This window comes from Falco biarmicus, chromosome 8, assembly GCF_023638135.1.
Source record: "Falco biarmicus isolate bFalBia1 chromosome 8, bFalBia1.pri, whole genome shotgun sequence".
NCBI lineage: Eukaryota > Metazoa > Chordata > Aves > Falconiformes > Falconidae > Falco > Falco biarmicus.
In genome coordinates, this window is record NC_079295.1 from 2,093,993 (window position 1) to 2,111,696 (window position 17,704).

Sequence of the window (17,704 nt, forward strand, 5' to 3'; positions counted from 1 at the left end):
TTGTGCGCCACAGGAATTATAAACGTACACTAATTGCAGGCTGGCAAAATGGTCCCAACACTGACCAGTCTGGACGCAAAGCCCTCCGTTCTGGGAAGAGCAAGACAAATGAACTTGTTATGTATGCATGGAATAAAATCCCTTCCACTGGGAGCCTGAGTCACTTTAACACTTTGTCAGTTTACCGTTTAGCACATCAACAAATTAGGTGCAAGACTCCACCTAGCTTTACTGCTACAACCTAGTACAGATCAAACACCTCAACACAAACTCTCTGAGCTGTGATCCTTGCCATGCGTGTGAGGTACTGCCAGTGTCTCCCTGAGCAACTTGCCATCACTGAAGGCATCTAAACTGTTAATGGCCTCTCCACGGATTGCAGTTTGGAGTCAGGCTCTTTCAACTCACTTCCAACCAGCCTTGCCAGACACCTTGGCTCCAGTCTGCTGACAGGAGTCTAGCATTGGGTGCAACCTGTGCAACCTGGATTTCCTGGTAGAGGGCTACTAGAAGTACTCTCCAATGCATCCAATGGATCCAACAGATCCAGTAGGTCTCTCTTTTCCAAGGCTCTAAGGGAGAAAGTGACATCTCCACAAGCATGCTCACCCTTCGTCTCCAAAATGCTGAGCCCTTGGTTCGCACTGGCTGCAATGAGGTGTTACACACCAAAGAATCATGTCACATTAGGAAGGGGGGGTTTCCTCAAACCCTTTATATTTGATCAGCCTATCAGTTTTCCAAGAAAAACAAGACCCTTGTGTCTGACCAGCACATCCGCTACCTGTGTTTTAACAGCCTACTGTATTGGAGGGTGATTTGACTAACCTATTCAGGGACCTCCGCTGACAGCATCACTGAGTTAAAGCCCTTATAACAACTACTCAAATCTCTGTAGGGTTGTACAAAATGAACTTCAGATGAAGTTTTTTATTATACAAAATACAAGTTCATGACAGAGTAAGGTTTGAGGATTGCCATTGATAATACACTGACTGCAAAACAAGCTTAAAACACACCTAATAACAGCTAGCATGAGTTAATCGTAACGTTCTTACCTGATAGGCATCCCTATGGGGGAGAAGACAGGTTCAGCCCATCAGCTGATCCCAGAAGTTTTTCACTAACTACATGTGCTCTCCAAGTCCTTTTTCAGGGGTGGGGGGTGTGGGGGGTAGGGGGGGGTGGGGTGCTGTTTGAATTGGAGGTCATGATCTCCCGCTACCACAATTACCTTTGTCCTACTTTCAACTATCTTTCTGTGGATTTTAACACCTTATCAGCTTGTCTTCTCTTGCAGCCAGAACTTCATCACTTGGAGGCTTCTTTCTGTGTAACTTTAGATAACAGTGTTCTTTTCACCATCCCTTGCTTCCCGTCCTGCCCAAGGCTGACTCCCTTGATTAGAAGTCCCTTCATTCATAACAGCTTTAGAGAAACACTGAGTCAGTGTGTGATAATTCAGGAGTTCAGACAACAATTCCCCCCTACACCCTTTGGACTTATTCCAGTCCAGGACTAGTCCTTTAGGTGAAGCTTGAGTGACTCTAGTCATACATATTTTTGTTACTGATTGGTATCATGTGCCCAGTGAGGCATAGTAGTACCTTGGAGGCAGGTAACTTTGGGGTGGAGGTGTGTGTTAGTATTATAATGAGATTATTTCATCTGAGGAAAGTAATTTCACCACAATGGTTGGCTCAGCAGTGGACATCTTCTCATATATTTTTCATGTGACAACTGCTATGCAGCTTATCAGCTGTGTGGTACCATCAAGTTCCCATTCCTGCAGGGAGTACAACAGAGCCTGGCCGTGGGGTTTCCACTCCCCTCCCCTCTCCATTACTCCTATCAGCAGTGCTGAGATGGCAGGGTGTGTGCCTAAGGGAGCTGTGGTAGATTCCGTGCATGCCAGCCACCCTGAAAGTGATAACTGTATTTTACCCTAAAAAGCTTTCTAGAATACTATGCTTCTGTTAGGTCCCAGTTTTCTCTAATTCCCCCTCAGAGTAATTTTCCCACAACTCACAGTGTAGTAATTGGTAGGCAACTCCGATTCTGACGACTTTTGGGGAGCCTGCCTTAACCACCCTGTTGGGTCTTTCCCTAGGCCTCATCTCCAGGTAGCAACAAAGAGACTACTTCCTATTCTCCTTTTACATGCTAATCCTCTCTTTCAGACACGTTGGCTCAAGGTGCCATTCCCCGTGAAAGTCTCTGCTCAGATACAGGTTTATGTTCCTGTGGTGAGCTCTCGGGATGCCTCCTGTCTGTCTGCCTCTCACACCTTCCACTGCAGTCAGTGCTCCTCTCAGCTGCAATTCCTGCAGTACCTGAAAGCAAGGACTTCCCACAGGGGCCAGAAGCTGTATTCAGAGCTTTGATGGAGCCTGTGAGAGCCGGGTATCTCTCCTTAGGCATTCAGAAGACACAAATGGAGCAGATTTGATTCCCTGAGGCAGGGTTAGTCTGTCATCATAATTATGGAAATAAACGGTCAAACTCCTCCTTGCCAGAATTTCTCCATCTAATGGAGCTGCACTACAGGAGACATCTTTTCCTACAGAGATAAAGTCTTTGATTTCAAAGTCCAGTTGCCCCTTTTGGATGAATCAATCTGTATTTTATTCCCCTGCTGTTCCTGCTATTTCTCTTGTGTTTGGAAGTGAACTCATGCTGAAGACCACCAGCACCATTATGTTAGCCCATCAATTAACATTCATATAGACAGGGACCTTAGAAATTGATCCCACACTGGAACTTTTGCCCAGATTTATTGAGTAATGATGGAAATTTATGTCCTCTTCACCAGGGGAAATCCTGTCTCTATAGTTACCTTTTCTCTTCACTCCAGTTTTGTGCCCATCTCAGTTACCTTATTCTTTCTGTTTTCTCTTCTCTTTTTCATGGTGATACTTTATCTGTGGAATAGTAGATCATATTAATATAAGAATTACTTACTTTATAAAAGAGAGGGAAAACCAAAAAAGTAAATATATACAGTGAAAAACGAGAAAGAATTTGAAAAACAGAGGATGTTAATTAAATTCTTACAAACAGTTAACAAAACATGGCTTTGGGAGAAGGAACAGACATCATAAATATGCTAAGCTGGGGCACAGCAAGATAACCTGGAGGAGAACCAAGTGGTTAATGAGACTAAACAGAAAATTACTGAACTATGTGTGAATTATCCTAATGAGCATACTAAAAGATCCACCTCGAGCGAAGAGAGCCTGCTACTAACAAAGCCCCCTTCCCACAGAACATGCACAGTGGAAAAAAAAGAACACTGTACCTTTAAATGGAGACAGACTTGTAAGAACCAGTAAGAATTAAGCACGACTAAGCGTAATTGTAAACAATCGTTCAAAGTGTATAGAAAGTTCTGATATGCATTGAGGGGTGCTAGCTTTGTGCACAGACATGCAATAAACAAATATCTTGATCCATCTATGTGTGGATCAGCTCTTGAACACCGTGTGAAGAGCCCAGATCTGGGATAACATTATGGTTTTAAAGCTAGTGAGACTGATTTAAAACACACATGCATGCGTCCTTACACGTGCCTGTGCACACACACACACGTGCACACACATAATTACAATTCAGTCTGGGAATAAAACTCTGTAAACAGGAAAACACAAGTGTTGCCCATTGCCAGGAATCATGACAGCAGGTAGCAAAGCAAAGCCTTGCCATAAATAGCCAGAAAAACAGATGTTGAGAGGGGTGAGCCAGAGACTGGGAATCACACAGCTCTCCTTTACCTTAAACAACATAATTCCAGCCAACCCTGGGCAAAACTGGCCATAGAAAGTTACAACATGGGGAGAAGCAGAAAAATCTACTATGGTCTACCAGACAGACTGCAGGCCCAGTGAGAACTCCTCCCAGGAGGGAGTTTCTCCCATGGTAATGGAAATCTGAATTAATGTCAAGTGAATCATAAAAGGAAGATCGTCTCCCTGGTCATGTCCATGGAACAAATGCAGTAGCTCTTGTTGTCACGTGCCCTTGAAAAACACATGCTGCTTTGCTGGGGGAGAAACTGAGGGATCACATACTGTCTTCAAATGAGGACTTGTCTGGGGTCTGAGCCCCAACATTTCTGACAACCTGAAAATCTCAGAGATGCCAATAGAATTCAAAGGTGTTCAGCATATTATTAGAGGTGCACAGAACCCCACAGCACCAGGTTAGAAGACAACTGTTCATTGCTTGACATCAGCACTGATCAGAGAACGAGTAAAATACAGAAACAGAAGTGCTTTTGTGCCTACAAAGGAAGATCTGGAGAACAGCATTAGTGGCTTGCAGGGTTAGGAGTGGAAAATTCTTGGTGAACTGTTAAGGACCTTGGACCCTTGCATGACACTCCCACTTCAAGGTGCCCCATGGAGTGAAGCCACGCTCTGGAGCCTTACCAACTCCAAAAGGCTGTCCAAATCTGCCTACATTCAGAACACTCTGAAAGCCACATTAGCACCACGCAGCCTGAATGAACCCACCACGTACTTGCTGGAGCACAGCCCTTCTGTTCTCTTTTGTCCCCTGAGAGAAAGCCAGGCCATTTAGATTCTCTGTCTGGTAATCTGTCCTCTTGGGTAAAACATGAACTGAAAGAACAGAAATGCTTAAAACCAACCAACCAAACAAATGTAAAAAAGTTAGTTAAATAGCTTAAATTCAAGATAAGTATCTGAAGATCTAGTATACAGTAGCAAACAGCAGAGACCAGCAAAATAGATTTTCCCAAACATTGATCATTCTTGATTCTTAAAGGCACCAGGAAATGTTTGATGCCTCTGTGTCCCTTGTAAAATTAAGATCAGTACTGATTTAGACAGTCCTAACATAGCCAGACCTTAATCCCACCGACCAGCCCTCCAGCTCTTGAGAACTTCCTGCCATCCCATGCCAAGGAGTATTAGCCCAAAGCACTTCTTTGGCAGGCAGCTTTTGGGAAGAGGTTCACCAAAGCAGAGGCCCTGTGGCCTAGAGATCAGCTCTTCCTTGTTCAGCTTGCTGTCCATCCTCTCTGAGGTCAGCTCTTCCCTGCCAGCTCTGCCCAAATTTCTTTGCTAGAGATCTAAAATAATTGGAAATTTTTAAGACATCCAAGACAAACAGTCACAGAAAAAGGCAAACTGTTGGCATACTTGCTGGCAGAAATGACATTTTCTTCAGAATAAGAAATATATTGCTTCCAGTTTGGTTACTCACACAATGTGCTGCTGGGAATACCAAAAAAAATGCATACCTACATATTCTTTACTATCAAATAATGACAAATATGACTAGCACTAGAGATGCTGAGCACACATCATGGTAGTATCACATGCTAGCAACACAAAGATGCTGAGACGTGTGTTTTCTCCTGCTGGTGGTATAGCTCTAAAACAGGAAAAATAATGGTGAAAATCCAAGACATCTACATAGGGCGTAGTGCTTACAGACTGTGTTTTATTAGTGACAAACAAATAGGCACACTCCTAAAGAACAAATTTAGATCATCAATGTAGTATCTCTACGTGTGGTCTTAATAATGCCGTTAACACAGGACAGGGTTAAGGACCTACAATGCGCATGCCTGGAATGTGCAATATCTGCCTACAGTCTTCATGAAATATAGTCACCAAAAAACTGTGTGTTCTGAAACAAAGAAATAATCAATCATCTGGAAAACTGAAACACAGTAGCAATAGTTTTAAATGTTAATCTAAGCAATGTTTAAAATTAATTTTGTTTTAAAGTGTTCTGACGTTCCCAATATGATAGTTCCATACAGAGCCTCAGAGTTAAAAAAAAAAATAAATTTCTGCCAGATCTTCCCAGCTCTGAATTCTATCAAAGGCCATCAACGAGGTCAGTCTTTGTGGCGTTCTCCCAGGAGATTTTTGTCTGCCCTAGCTCTCTGGGTATATTTTTCTGTCTTTGGTCAGTTTGTCTTCCCAGCCCTTCTCATTATATGCAGTAATACATCTTCTGTTTCAGTTCGGGGCTGCTGGGTAATGTTTTCCAAGTCACATCTAGGAACTAGAGTGCTCAGTTTTCTTCTTATGCTCTTTTTTTTTTTCTTTCTCCAGCTTTTTTTTCTCTTCAATGCATCTCCCCTTGCCTGCAGTTGCAGACATGTTTACCACTAGTGCTGTTCTTTCTCTTTCTTGAAATATTTCTGTTTTCCATCCATTTCGCATCTCCTCTGTGTACACGGTAGCGGCAACACCTGAGTGCTGCCCCTCTGCAGCCGCCTTTGGCACGTTCTCAGATCTTACTTCTGCTGCCCGCCGACTCTGCGAGCTGCGAGGCGCCTGCCCTGCGGTAACGCTGGGTGCCTTCGCGGCACCGAGCGCGGCGGTGGGAGCACCCGTGCCCATCCGGGAAGCGCAGCCAACCCTCCCGCACGTGTCCGGGGAGCCGCCGGGCTCCCCCGCTCCTGTCTCGCCGAGACGCGAGCGGCGCCCCCGAGCCCCCTGCAGGGCGCAGCTGGGTTCCCCCCCGCGCCGCAGGACCCGGCAGCACGGCCGCCTGCCCGCCCGGCCGGGGCCCCCACCGCGGCACCGGCGCATGGAGCGCCGGCCGCGGGCTCCCCGGCCTGGCCGCTGCGCCGCCCGGCGCCGCCAGGGGGCAGCCGAGGCCAGCGCCGCGCCCCGCCGCACGGTACCGCCTTCGGCCGGGGCTGCCGAGCGCAGTCGCGCGGAGAAGGGGCGCGAGTGCCAGTGCGGGGCGTCCGCCGCAGAACGGGCGCTGTAGGGTGTCCGGGGGGAAACGAGCCCATAAACCCGGGTGGAGAAGCAGGTGTGCTTCAGCTAAATAAGAGGAAAGATGCACGTCATGGTGAGCCAAAGCTCTGCGGCGGCACCTGTAGCGTGCCTCTTGCAGGACCCAGCAGCAGGGCTGGGGTGTACTCTGCGGAACACAAAGGTAGCATCCAGCACGAGTGAAGCCGAAATGACCACACCTCAACTCTGTATTCCGGGATTTCAACCGACATGCAAATGCAACAAGATGGCATTCTTCACGTTGTTCCTACACAGTCCTTGAAAATTCCTGAACTGCAAGATTTCTTTTAAGAGAGGGCTGCAAGTTTTAAACAAGTCAGCATCATTACTTGCAATCCAAAAAGCTCCTTTTTATTATATATGTGGAATCTGAGTATATATTTTCTCATTGCTTCAACATAAAAGGATGCACAGGACAATTGTTACTGATTCTGACATTAAAGCTTTATTCATTCATGGACTCAGCAACAATCTATAAACCTCAAGTCAATAGCTGTGAGCCACACAATTTTCTCACAGTACATTTAATTAAGCTCTCAAAAAGTTTCAATTTTAAAAGACTTTTAAAAAATTTTATATTCTTCTGTTTCTTTCATAATATATATAACAAGAGTTCTTTGCATGGTCTGATGGAAATATCTTCCAGAAAGCATTAGAAATGGCATTTCCAGATACTTTCCTTTCCCATCTCAGTTACCAAAATCCATTTGGATTTCCTTCATTGGTGCTCAACCAGCCGCAAACCCTGAGAAGTATCTAACTGCATTTTCAGCATGAAAATTGTCATCTGTATGCGTAAGAATGTTCATTGATAATTTGAGGCAACTTAGACAAGGAAAACTAGACAAGAAAGAATTCAGCAGCTCGTCAAGCTTCCCAACCATCTCACTAACTGTTCCCAAGGCTCAGGCTACTGGGAACAGAGGAAACCAGTATACACGGCATATAATGGTACCCACCCAACTCTGTTTAGTCCTGTAATCAGTCAGATAATCAGACCATGGTTACACCAATTTTTGATGAGCAGCACATTTTCCTTCCCCAGGGAGCTCCTCAGCAGAGGGGACTGAAGCTGCCCATGCTCCCTCATTAGAGTCTCCAGGTCCCAGGCTGTAGACAGGGCGAGTGAGACAACCCCACTACAAGGTGTAACACAAGCACAACGTTCCTCATTGGGAAACTGCTCCAGTCAGGAGATTTCAAAACAGCTACAAACATCCACTACTTTCTTTAGGCTAGATTTTCCCAAGGTCATCATAACTGGTGATTGGCATATTAGGTTGAAATTTCCTTGAGAAAATATATATTTTGCAAAAGGCAAAGTTAGCTGTTATTGTTACAGTGATACAGAGTGTCATTTCCAAGCTCTAATTATTTTGGAATATTTTTTCTGTCAGTGAAAAGCAGCCAGAATGCATGGAATTAGGCTCCACTGATAAAAGTAGCGAACATTTTTTGTTTGCTTTACGTTCCACTTTTGCAGGGGGTGGGGGAAACAAACTCATTTTGAAAAGGTCAGCATTTACAGGGGGAAAAGGTAGGCTTAAATCCCCAAAATGCAGCAGGCTTACCTCTGTCCCTTTTAACCACCTGGTCTGTAGCAGCTTGGCTGATGCCAAATTAAGGAAAACTGAAAACAGATGGTGTAGTTACAAAAGTTTTCTATACTGATTTTTAAAGCAGCACTGACACCTGAAGAGCTGGTAAAGCGTAGTTATGTAAAGAAAGCACCAACATACTGCAGCCTCTAAGCGAGAAGTTTCAAAGCATTGAGATCTTTGATGGCCGCATAACAACAGTAACTGGCAAACACAATGCACAGTGAAAATACATTCCTTTCTCCATTAAATTATCCCTGGACTTTTTCACTCTCTTCCCCTTTCCACCAGCAGGAGTCCCACAGGCATTAGGGCACAGTAAGAACTGAAAAAAGAAATACACGGTAGGTTGTTTTTCATTTTCTAATCAGAGTTAATGAAAAGTCTTCCACTGCAAGACATCAGAAAGCTATTTCAGAGATATTCCTCTATCAATAGCAAGTTGGCTCTATTTAATGGAAGCTTGGAAAGTACACTGTCAAATTTGTACCAACATAAAAAAAACAGATTATAAACCCGTAAAACTAGTAGGAATGTTTAGGCAATTTAAAAACATTCCAGCAAGGACTGTAGCTATTAAACAAATCAGCATGTCCCAGAGTGTCTGAAGCCCAAACACAGAAACATTAAGTACCCAGGAATATAATTTTCCTTCTAACGCTTTTTTTAAAAAAGATGTTCTTCATTGTCAACAAAAGTTCCACTAAAAAAAAAGGTAGGGTTAAAGCAGTCTCAGGGGTGAGTACTGAGCGTGGTACAGACAGAGGGTTACAGGTTTGCAGGGCTAGATCCTAAGCAGGAGTGGTGCTGGTTGTCATGTCAACTGAGGACTGTGATTATGATTTATAAATTTGCAGTAGCCCTTTGAAGAGCACTTTAGGCCTTCAGAATACGGATCTGGTGAAGAACCGTGACTCCAGAGGAGTCAATAGCAAAAATTCTTCAGTGCACACAAAGCAACCCTGCTGCTTTTGTTTCAGAGACTGCCAGTACTCATATGCAAAGACTCTACTAAATTGCTTGCATAGTACAGCCAAAATGTGTTCTAATAGGTGATGAATTCACCTTTTTTTGGCAAAGCCCCTTTTGGGGAGCATGGCAACTCAAAACTGGCATGTGTCAGCTCACAGCCAGTGCATCCCCTTTCTGAATGACACCACTATGTATCCCTTAGCTGCAGGCCACAAAATCCCTCAATATAGGGCTGAAGATGAGGCACTGCTTTGAAAAGTGTCTCTCATGCAGTGTCCCTTTCTTCCTAGTGAAGGCAGCAGGAAGGCTTCCTTCCTAATGGTCAGCCCACTGGAGCCTGGAAGTCAAACCATATCTTTTTTTCAGCCCTACTGCAGAATTAGCCATTTTACAAGGAAAATGTGATACCAGTTCCGTTAATGATACACTAGTAGGAAGAGAATACACCTCAGCTTCTCCTAGTGCTGTTATTAGATTTATGAACTAGGGCCTTTAAAAACTTGATTATCTGTGTTGCCACTTTAGTCAGCAACCGCGCCTCAACGTACATCAGAATGTTGAGAAAGACAACGACAGTGCCATCTTTAGAAGGACTTTTATTATCTATCTTAATCATAATCTGCACAGCAAAAATTTTCTTTACCATCTTTCCCATCACAGTGCAGTCCAGAAGGCAGAGAATCATTTCTGCATCCATTTCTGTTATCAGCTCACATCAATGTAGTTACCTGACGTAATGATCTGTTTTCTGGCTCTTCACAGCTGTGTTCTTCAGGGGACAGGGCTTCCATCCAGCTGAATTCGATAAACACATGTGTAGTATGGATGACTCTCAGGTTTAGGTGTGGAAAATTCTTTCCATTTGCCTCCTGAGAAAAAGGAGGATGAAAACATGAAAAAGACAATTAATTTATTGTCTAAGGATACTCTTCACTGAGTTCCCTTCACTCCCCTTTCTCTGAGTCCAGGAGTGGACATGTTTGTGCTGAAGAAAGCATCATATAGGAGCTCCTTGTCTTTCTGTCCCTGTGTGCCCTGTTAAACTGCCCCTCCTGTTCCATACTCCACACCACATATAGGAAGAACATCAGCACAAATGTGAATGTGCCCTGTAGTAATTTACAATTACAAGTGCCGGTGTATGTTAAATAATAAATGCTATGTATTGGTTAGATTAACGCATGCTTGTCATATTAATTTATTTTCCTAAAGGCCTGTGTGGGGCTCACGCAGGGCCACAGTACTTCCTCCTGATCCCTTGTGGATACTTCAGAGTAGCTCCAGAGGAGCTAGCATTTGGAGAGTGTACTTGGGATTGGGTGCACAGGCCACAGGAGTGTACCTAATTCTAAAACCATGGCAGAGATTGCAAACACCATGAATGTAGCACACAAAACAAAATGTTCTCCTCCCCAAGGGAATTCCAGAGCATACCTCCAACCTGAAAGTCTGCATGGGGGACCCATCCTGGTTGTACGTGAATCTTCCCAAGCAGTAAATTCTTTCCTTTGGAATAATCTTTCATATCCTTATAAAATAAAAGTGGGAAAGGATGACATTTCCACCATTCCAGAGAGAAAAACAACAGCCCCAATGGCTGTTGCAGCCCCAGACATAAGTTTCGGGACTGTGACTGGGCATGCAAGCAAAAGGAACCAGCAGTCTAACTAAAGAGGACCAAAAAAGGAGCCTTTCAAAGTGACTCACTCCAAAGGATAAAAAAAGGAACTTGCATACATAGCTAAGTTCTTTGGAGCACTCATGATCTCCTCCGTCTGCAACTTTTCTTTGAAAATGTGAGCCAGGATCACAGCATGTGGGCAGATGACTCTAAATGGCTTTCTCATGACATATCCCTGCAATCCATCCATGGCTCAGCAGTTTCCTTGGTCATTATCCCACTGAAAGAAGACACAATGGGGGACATTGAACCATGCTCCAGATAACAAGATCCAGACTGTATGCAAACTGATCTTGTGGCATAGAAATCCCAGATCCAAGGCCACCAACAAAACAGGGGAAAGACAGACTGATTTTTTGGCAAGCAGATCTTGTCCGGTTTTTGATATGGAAGATAAAAATCAGATTAAACATGTTTCCTTGCTGTTTAAGACAGTTATGGAACAGTACTAGGCATGCTGCTCAATGTCCACATAAGAACCTCCACAATGGCTGTATTTGACAGCAGATTAGCAACATGGGGATTTTTTCAACAGTTTTGCTCCTTAGCGGAGAGAGAGCCCAATAGGATGCATACAGGTCTTTAACATTCCACACAGATCGTTTCAGATCTCCCACACATCTGGTGAGCATAGCAGCTTCTGCCTTTCTTACATGGGATCTCCAGGTGGAAGCACAGCCACGTATAGCCCACAGCCTTGCAGGTATGAATGGAGACAAAGTAGTTATTACAATTCCAGACTCGAGTTAGCTTGAGTCTTCACTCAAGCTTGCTCCATCTGCCTTTGCAACAAAGATGCATGCATTTGTAGGTAACTCAAGCACACACACGATGTGCAGGTGTGCAATGTGAATGAAATCAAACAGGCCTGTACGAGAGCTAATATTAGCTGAGTCTCAACTACTCAATACTTTAATAATAAACCATTTAAAAAGCAGTGTTTTCATTTAAACATGCAACATAAATAAAACATCAGCTAATGTTACTAAAAGACAAAAATGTGATTTCTGCAACTTCAAAAATCTCAAGCACTTAAAAGCTATAAAATGCATGTCTAAAGACAACAACTCTCACAAAACCCACATTTTAAAAAAGCTATTAAAAGCACATATTTCATCACAACAGTAATGGTATTTGCACACATTTTTATCAAAACTCAACACTACATACTTTCTTTGCTGTGGAACACAAGCAAACTTTCTCAAGAAGCAGCAATTATTAGCACTTCCTAAAAAATAATTGGTCAGAGGATATCACATCTCTAAAAGCAACTTGTTAAATCCACTGATCAGAACTGAAATTGTAAGTCAACAGTAAGGATCTTATGTCTGAAGGATATGTTTAAGCTGCATGAAGTTAGAAGTCTTGCACTTAATCTCCCATGTTTGTTTTCTGTAAGTGACATAATAGGGACCACCAGCACTTCAGCAGCTCTAATTGTTTGTTTTGGAATTATTAACCTACCACAACTTTGTTCCAGTTCAAAGCTGTTCTGGAATTTGTTTCAGCTTTCCTTTTTGTCCCCCAAAGGAGGGACATTTCCTCTTTGCACCTAGCTGCCAAGATCCAAATCTGTAGTTTCTGTGTTTCCCTGGTAACAGCTGGTGATGTCATAAATTTACTAAGTGGTAGAGGGGGACACTATGCTCTGTGCAGCAGTGAAAGTCTGGAAGAGAACAGCTAACTGGCACTCCTCCCCAGCTGCCAACACCATTCACCTTCTCTGTCTGCCCAGCTCTGTATCTAGATCAATTCAGAGAGTTTCCCACAAGGCTTGAATCCTTCTTGGCAGTGGGAGTGGAAGGTATAGAAACTATTTCTACTGTCTCAACCTTGAGTGTTTTGTGAGCTCAGAATGCTGAGAATTGTTTTTTTTGGAAGGTTCGTATCTAAAATGACAGAGTTTTTTGTCACCAGTATTGCTGTCAACCTGCTTAGAACTGGCAGCAAGCTCTGCTTCCACACACATCACTGCTGCTAACAGAGACTGCTGAGCTCCTCTGAAGGTCCATGCCCATAGAAGTGTTTTGAAACTGGTTCCTGATCAGTCTGGGTTACTCTGACCAGTGCTATGTCATACAGGAATATGTTGGGGAATGGGGGAACAAAGAGAGCAGGTATAACACCCTGATTTCTTACCTGGAGATACGATGACATCTAGAAAATATGCATATTCCCATCTGAATCCAAACATACACAAGTGTGCTACTGCACTGGAAGCTTCACTCTATTTCACAACAGTCACCTGCAAACATAGCATATGCATGAGGAAAAAAAACCTTCTCCATCATTAAATTCTAGGAGATAAAAGGATTAATCACAGAATTAGATGCATACAAATTCTATTGTTTGTGTGCTGCAGTCATTTCTTAGTGTATACAGGCAATGGAACTGGTGTTCCAGTCCTGAGATACAGCCCACAATTACTCTGAAAAGAATCAGGCCTGCGTATTATTCTTCCAGATAAAGCAAAAAGCTATATATCCTGATTCAGGGCATTTGCCTTTGAGGAAGAGGCCAAGGGAAGAGAAAGAGGTATCAGAGCTGTCAGCGGGATTTGAATCTGATTTATCTAATGATTTCAAAGCAAGATTCTTCTTGACACAGACCCTTGTCATGCTTCAACTGGATACTTCAAAGAAGATAGAAAGGAAGGGAATTCTGTACATCATGAACTCAGGAGGCAGTTGGACGAATGTATTTCCCCAGAACTGAGAGACAAGAGAGTTTTTATGGTGTTCAAGGTCTGTACTCCTGGTAGGTTAAAAGCAAGTCTACCACAAGCAGATACAGAATTTCTGCAGAAGTTTCATCAGCACTCTACAGAGATAACTTGCCTCTCTAGTTTTATGCCTGCTTTGTATTTCTGATATATCTAGAATGAGGAAACACCTGTGCACTACACTGCAGTGCCATGTGGCTCAGATACCATAAGCTAACCCAGCTCAGGTGTCTGTGCATAGCTGTGTGACCTTTAAGTTATCCCTGTCATCCGGGGCTTTACTATGGGAGATCGTCATTTGGATATTTGTCCCTGACGTCATTTTCAGAGTCAATGCAATTAACAACACAGAACCCATTGCCCATCTCCAGACCTTGGACAGGAGTTTCACTGATGACCCCAGCTCAGCCAGACCACAAGAATCAAAGGAAAAAGAAAGAGATGTAGATGAGCAGCAAGATAATGAGAGCTTTTCCCTTTCCATTTCATCGTTCAGAGGCAGTTTTGACAACTGATGGCAGACTAGTTTCTCACAGACTCCTGTCATAGGGGACATCTCAAGACAAATCAAAGAACTGCACCTACTGAGAAATACTGTTCTTGTCTACATGGCTATTCCTTTAAGTTTGGTCTAAAGCTTTTTGGAAAGGCACTCCAACTGACAGCTGGTGCCCCTCTACCTCTTTCTTCTTCCCCTCAACTGATCAAATAAAGGGTTTGCTTGGGATTCCATCAGCACCAAAAATTAATAAAGTAAAATTACATTGAGAAATAAGACGCCTGTAGTTTCCTTTTTTTTTTTTTATATGACTTTAGCCTAGAGCTAAGGTCTTGCATGAACCAAAAGAAAAACAAAACAAACCAAAAAAACCCTCACAAAACCCAAAGTCCCTAGACAAATAAGAGAAATTCAGAGCACAGCAATGAACTCTACAGCACTCCCTAGAAAAGATGCCTAGGAAGAATATTACTGCTAGAAAAGCAATCAACTTCACTACTGGTGCACAGTGAGGAAAAGAAAGCCCTAGGCTGAAATTGGTATCAGGCTTGTTTTATTAATTTCTGTTACTAAATCATAAAACCTTTGAAATCATTAAGAGGCCAAACTGGGCAGCTGAGACCAATTATACAGGAAAACTTACTATGGGAGAGAAGACCTCTCCTGAATATTAGCAAGAAACATGGGGAACTGCCCAGCTTCAGTCTCACTGGGGATATGGAAGCATGGTTGGTATTTTAGCATTTTCATCAATAATGGCTAATGGACATCTCTAAATAGAAAGCAATTAAGGTTTTAAGGGCCCACCAAAACGTTTTGTTAGTTTCTATAACAAACATCAGAGTACCTGGACCTTAGACCCAAGAGTCAAATAAATATATAATGATTTCATTTACTATAAGAAGGGGTGAATTGTATCGGCTAATAGAGCATTAAGAGCAACAAACCATGAAGTGCATCACCATGTTAGGCTTAGAACTAGGTAATAGTATATTTTAACATCAAGTGTCCTTACAAGAGGTTAATGAAGTTAGGTTCTGTTTTTCAAAATAACTGTCAAGTTGATCTTTAACAGTCTGACAGAGGTGACATTGGAATGCAAGAATAAGGGGTCACAGAACATTAAATAGCTGACTAAGGCCTATTAGTTGTAGGATAAGATGAATAAACAATGCATAAAATCTACAAACACGTATGTGTATTTTATGTTTTAAAGATGGTGCTGGCATGCCTAAAGGTTTACAGGGAAGACAAGCTAATTTGCAACCAGTTTATCTTCCTGCTGCCACCAACCTCAGGAGTTTTTAATTATAAGACAGTTAAGAGTGTTATCATTCAGAAGATGATGCAGAATACTTCCATGATGTTAATATAAACTGAAACCCGTGGCTTTTCTTGTGCAAACAACAAGATTTCCAATAATAATTGTAATTGATGTCTTGTGGCTTTTTAGAAGGACAAGTCCATCTGAAAACACCATCTGAAAACTGTGCTCTCTTCCCCTTTACATAACAGGGCTAGATAGGGCTGAAAAAACGTAGTCTATCTTCCTCATCAGCTGCAGTATTTGCAGAATATGCAGAACACAGATATGTTCCCAAATGGCCAAAGAGCTGCCAATAATATTTTTACCTTGGTAACCACTTATTTTTTACTGTTCTGAATGAGGGAGATTTTAAAGCTTCTTTGGTACTCAACAAAAAGGAGAACATTCTTGTGTCTCAAATAATGGTGAGAAACGGACGAAAGCCCACTGAAAAACACAATCTTGGAGATGTTCTGAATGAATCTTTTGAGGTTTCTGAAGCTGAGAGATGCTTCAGATACACTAAACCGAAGTGTAAGTGCCAGATGTACTTAAAGTTTGAGTTTCCTTTTTTTTTTTTTCTTTCTTTAAAAAGCAGTGCCTCTGTCTTTGTAATCCAGAGCTTAACTCTTTGCTTTGCTAGCATAAATTGATTTCCTTTATACATTGTGCCTGGTATGAAGACTGATACCAGCACAACATATTCTGCTCTCCAGAATCAGCTATTCCATACAAAAAGGTGCCATTGGCAGAGCCAAATGCTAGGATATGAATGGAAATCTGCTCCTGAAGAGGTAGTGGTGGAAGTGACACTATCCCTGTTGTGAGCCTCATATCATCACAAGATCTTTACTCAAAAGAGACTTTGTTGTCACTCTCTTATGGGATTGTCTCCATTTTTCCTCTCTCCCATCTTTCATTTCTGTCATGTATCACAATTCTTGACACTTCGAGACTGTTCTGTCAGGCTTAAAATTACCCCCTTGTCTATGGGCATGCACGTGCATTTGACCGCTTAAAGAATTACAAAGCACTTGCCTTACCTTGCAAGGAACCCCAGGTCCTGCTGCTATGTCGATCGATAGCCAAGTTCACACAGGCAGGGTGAGGCTCTCCATTCTTCAGTGATCTACAAAGAAGAAAGGACCTTTGCTGTAGGTCCCATTCATACCCTCTCTCTCTTAAAATGGCTTTAGCCATTTAGCCAGAGGGGCAACTCTAAGTGCCTTGTAATGTTTTGACTCACTGCTGCAATGCCAATCCACTCATGAGCTCGTGCAGTGATGGAGCAAGTTCTAGTTCATGAGGTAGTTAGAAAGAGATGCTGACTAAAGACAGCATAATTCCTAACACAAATATTTCTTCTTTATTGTGCTCCCAGCAATGGTATCCACATCCAGCAGAGAAACTTCGAGAGCATTTGACAGCTGGATCTCTGAATAAGCAAATTTCTCACTTCTGTCCAATTCTCATTTCAGTATGATCACATTGTATAAACTCTGCTGGGATTTGAGATCAACACTGTAAACCCCTCAAAATGAAACTAAGCCAACCACATTAAAAAACACATCTCGTTTCATATACACCTGTCAATGAAAGCCACGCAACTGCAGGTACCTGTGCTCCAAAGCGGTAGATACACACCAAAGAGGGCCAGGGGCTCTAGAGTCACTGGCACCAGAGAGCAGATTCAGTTGCTTTCCGTGCTGCATCGCACAAGCTAACCTTGAAGAACATCTGATACTTGTAATGAAGAGATTAGTCAGGAAAATTTTTAAACAACCCAAAATCAAAATGCAGTTAAGCCCCACTAATTCCCATTTGTGTCTGGGAAACTTAGTTTTGTTAATTAGCAAATAACATCTGAGTTGTGACGGGAGCCTGTACTGTGTACTAATAAATGATTTTTATAAGGTCATATTACATCTTCCTGTATCATCAGCATTCACAGGTACCAGAATATTAATAAAAGATGAGTTTGTGTTATATATGTATATATTTTTCTATGTGTATGTGTGTGTATTGATATACACACTAACATACATACAGTTCTTTAGAACTCTGTGCTCTTAGCTTAGAAAAGCTTCACTCTGAAACTCAGGAGTTGAAGAGGAAAAGATTTTTGCACAGAGTAGAAGACA

The 17,704-nt window shown here is 42.6% G+C and overlaps 1 long non-coding RNA gene across 3 annotated transcripts; it reads right to left on the reverse strand.

The window, feature by feature from the left end:
• Positions 1–7,303: 7,303 nt before the first annotated feature.
• LOC130154471 (uncharacterized) lies at positions 7,304–17,459 on the reverse strand. Of its 3 annotated transcripts, none has more exons than XR_008823754.1 (5): positions 16,607–17,459; positions 13,176–13,281; positions 10,790–10,883; positions 10,084–10,224; positions 7,304–8,708 (listed from the first exon to the last, which is right to left on the reverse strand). It is a non-coding gene; the product is annotated as an uncharacterized LOC130154471 (long non-coding RNA). The 3 variants fall into 3 exon arrangements; XR_008823753.1 differs by adding an exon at positions 11,093–11,256 and having other exon boundaries at positions 7,304–10,224; XR_008823752.1 differs by having other exon boundaries at positions 7,304–10,224.
• Positions 17,460–17,704: the final 245 nt, after the last annotated feature.